Source organism: Mandrillus leucophaeus, unplaced genomic scaffold, assembly GCF_000951045.1.
Source record: "Mandrillus leucophaeus isolate KB7577 unplaced genomic scaffold, Mleu.le_1.0 Scaffold282, whole genome shotgun sequence".
NCBI classification, from domain to species: domain Eukaryota; kingdom Metazoa; phylum Chordata; class Mammalia; order Primates; family Cercopithecidae; genus Mandrillus; species Mandrillus leucophaeus.
The window spans coordinates 1,994,550-1,998,694 of record NW_012102943.1 but is presented as its reverse complement, the minus strand read 5'-3'; positions in this window follow the sequence as shown (position 1 = coordinate 1,998,694).

Genomic DNA, 4,145 nt, shown 5'->3' with positions numbered 1-4,145 from the left:
CATCAGCGCTGGCTCAGGACTTCTACAGGGGGTCCACCTAGGGGTGAGGGCCAAGGGAGAGCAGAGGCTTTTTTGCATGAAGAAGTCAGAAGAGGAAGAGGAACCAGCTATTTGTTTAAGCAAAATCCCAACTAACAAACTAGGGGGCAGGGAGGCACACACAGCTCACTATCCTGCCAGTGGGGGCCAGACGTAGAAGAAAGAAAAACTTTAGCTGGGTATGGTGGCTCACACCTGTAATCTCAGCACTTTGGGACGCCAAGGTGGATGGATCACCTGAGGTCAGGAGTTCGAGACCAGCCTGACCAACATGGAGAAACCCCGTGTCTACTAAAAATATAAAATTAGCCGGGCATGGTGGCAGACACTTGTAATCCCAGCTACTTGGGAGGCTGAGGCAGGACAATCGCTTGAACCCAGGAGGCGGAGGCTGCAGTGAGCCGAGATTGCTCCACTGCACTCCAGCCTGGGCAACAAGGGTGAAACTCTGTCTCAAAAAAAAAAAAAGAAAGAAAGAAAGAAAGAAAGAAAAAGAAAAACTTCCAGCTAGGACACTGACTTCTGTGTGACTTCAGGCAGGTGACTTCGCTTCCCTGAGCTCCAGCTTCCTCCCCTGCAAAATTGGGCTAACAATCAACCCCACCTCATTGTGCTACTGTGAGGAGGAACTGAGATAACACATGCAAAGGGCTTGACATGATGCCTGGCACTTAGTAAATGCTTAATACATAGCAGTGCTATTGTTGTTGTTATTATTACTCCAGCAAAATGTCAAGGGCCAAACCCTGAAATCTCAGAGAGAACTGAGCTAGGAGTCAGAAAGCCCAGTACACGGGAATCCACAGGAAGGGTGGGGGCCCAACCCAGGATGTGTTTGTGGAGTGGGAGGGACATCCACCCTGGGAGGGCACACTACTGAGGGGACCACAGAGCAGCTGGAGGGGCTCCCCAGGTCTTGGGGGTCCCTGGCTCTGCCCTCTGCCTGATCAGGAAAACAGTCTTTGCTCTGCTGGGAAAGGACTGCCGCTTTGGCCCCCAGCTCTCAGCTACCACCTAGTCCTGGCCACCATCTCCACCACTCCTGGACCCCTGCCCGGCTTCCTGCTGCTCTCTGGCGCCCCGCCTCTCCTCTGGCTCATTCTCCCCACACCAGCCACAGCTGTCTTACCGCCACTGCCCTCGGCCACTCTAACCCCTACATAATACCCTTCCGCACCCTCATCAGGCTTGTCCCACCAGGGCCTGCTCTGTCCCTTGCCGGACTCCTCTCTTGCCTCTACCACTCCAGACTGGCCTTTCAGTGCTAGGAGAACAAGTGTCCCCTCGGGCCTCAGGGCCTCTGTTCATACTGACCCTTGACCCCTGCCACCCTTCCCCACTCCCCAGGGCCTTGACTCACATGTCACTTCCTCCTGCAAGGCTTCCCTGACTCCTCCCTCTGGGTCAAATCTCCCTATTCCTGGCCCTTGCCAAGATGTAACTTTACCTTCATTTGTGATTATTTGATTCATACCTGTCCACCCCTGCCAGACCCCAACTGTAAGTACTGCAAGGGCAGGGCCTCACTCAGTACCTAACATAGTGTCAGCACAAAGGAGATGTGTTAATGCATATTTTTCAAATGGATAAATACATAAAGAAATGAATTTGTATGCCTTTCCAACCTTTAAGCCTACCATTTAGGCCTGACAGAACATACTCTTGAAAGTAGAGGGCACCTAGAGAGCACCCTTCCCCCAGGATAGACATCCTTTCCCCAGCATCCCTAACGTGAGACTGACCTCCAGCAGTCACTTACATACCTCCTGTGATGATGAGCTCACTCTCTCTCATGACAGCCCATTTCCTGACAGATGGCCCCTAACAGAGCACTTTCCTACATATGGGTGGGCTGAAATCCACATCTGTAGCCTGCAGCTTCCTCCCGGAGGTCCCAAGGCTGCCATGTCTTCCTCCCCAGACTCAGATCCCACTCCAGGTCTTCTCTTCCTGCAGTCCAAGCAGTCCCTGTTCTCTCAGCTCAGAAAGTGGAGTTCAGTCCTCTTGGGCCTCTTCTCCCTCCTCTGTGTACTTGCCAATTTCCCACCAATACCTTGAAAACTTGAGTCCTAAGCAGAGCCCAGAGCTCCAGATGACTTCTGAGAAACATTTCAGCACTGCATCCACTTCCTGACCTGGGAAAGTGGGATCTTCCCTGCTGAGGCAGCCATGTGCTCATCTGTGTCATGTGCTGATCTGCACACATGTGGACAGCCATGTGCTCCTGCAAGGTAGCCAAGGGCTCCGCCCGGTCAGCAACAGCCAGGATCTCCCTTCCCCTCTCCTACAAGCAGCCTTCATTTTGCTGCAAACACTGGGCACTACTCCTTTCCTTTCTGAGCCTCAATGCTTCTACCTGTGCAATGGAAAGGGTTCCTCTGAGCAGGAAGCGGAGGGAGCCCTGTGCTGACTGAGTCTCCGGCTCTATCACGTATCAGAGCTCCAGAAGAGCAAGAGTCTCACCAGGGCCAGCTTCCTGGGTGGGTCACCATTGCAGTCACACAGAGCCCAGTGTGTGGAAGCGCCCCGGGCTCAGGTGAATGCTCTGCTGCCACCATCCTGAAATCTTTAATCATTTTCGAACAAGGGACCTTATATTTTTTTATTTTGCTCCAGGCCTGGCAAATTATGTCCTGATCCCGAAACATCTGCCCAGCCCTGAGACGATACCTACCAGCCCCCAGCTAATATGGTGACCCAAGAGAGAGACAGGTTGAACAGATAAGACCCTGATTCTGACCTTCTTCGGGGGACCACACATCCCTGCACAATGAGAGGAACCCAGGAAATGTGGGCCCATCCAATCCCACAGGGTGCTTCTGCACAGTTCCCTGGCACAAAGCCCTTGTGGGGAGGGACCCCACCTGACTTCCTGACCCAGAGCCCTGTCCTTCATGCATTCTTCCCCAAATCCCTCAGCCTTGCCCCCACTCCCAGTTCACTGACACCCCCTCAAGTGTTCCCATCCCCCACTCCCCCTTAGGTAACTATGAAATGTTTGCCAGTCCTTAATATGGGGTGGAGGAACATGTGATGCATTTAAAATCCCAAGGGGGCTCCAGCCATAATAAATGGATCAGGGCTTTTGGATCCCGATTCACACAAACCAACTGCTAAAAAGACATTTTTGAATCAATTGGAGTACTCTGAATAAGAACTGTGTGTTAGGTAATACCCAGGAATTTGTGTTAATTTTGCTAGATGTGATAATGGCATATTATGTAAGAAAATGTCCATGTATTTTAGAGATGCATGCTGAAGTATGTAGGGGTAAAATGACATGATGTCTGGAATTTGTTTTAAAATACTTCAGAAAAGCGGGGAGTAGATGAAATAAGTATGACAAAACCTTAATAGTTGTTGAAGCGGGGTGATGGGTACACAGCAGTTCATTATACAATTCTACTTTTGTGTATGCTTGAAACTTCTCAATTAAAAAAAGAGGGTAGAGGGTCATCAAGATAATTTGCTAAAAGTTTCCTGTAATGTCCCCAGAAGACCCCCCCAACAGACACACACACACACACACACTGTGCCTTTTGAGAACTTTCTCTAGAAGGCCAACCCAGGCAATCCCCCGACTGTAAAGAAGACTCGTGTATGTATGTGCATATGTGCATTTCCCCAGAGAAAAACATCCACAGCTTCCACAACGAGAGGGGTCGTGACCCCTCCCCGCCGAAAGATTAAGGACCTGCGCTCCTACAGACGGGAGCCCTGTTTGAAGTCTGCGTTGCCCCTCACCTCAAGCTGGTCACTGTGTGAAGTTGGCCAAGAATCCCCCTGGCCCCTGGGTGCCTGTTCCTCCACCTGTAAAATGGGGCTGCAGGGCCGTCCACGCGGCCACTGGAAGGACAAGATGTTCAGGCCGCTAGGCCGCCCCCTGGCAAGTGATTTCCACTCGCAGCGCGGCCTCCACCCTCGCCCAAGACGCGCCCTCCGCGCCCCCACCCCCTCCAGGCCTTGGCCAGTCCACCTCCCGCTTGGGGCGGCAATTTGTCTCCTTTTGAACCCCCCCGCCCCCGACGGGTTTCCCCCTTTGATTCGCGGCCCGGAGGCTTCCCCCCGCTTTGAAATGCAAACCCGCCTCGGCTGGGGCCGCGGGC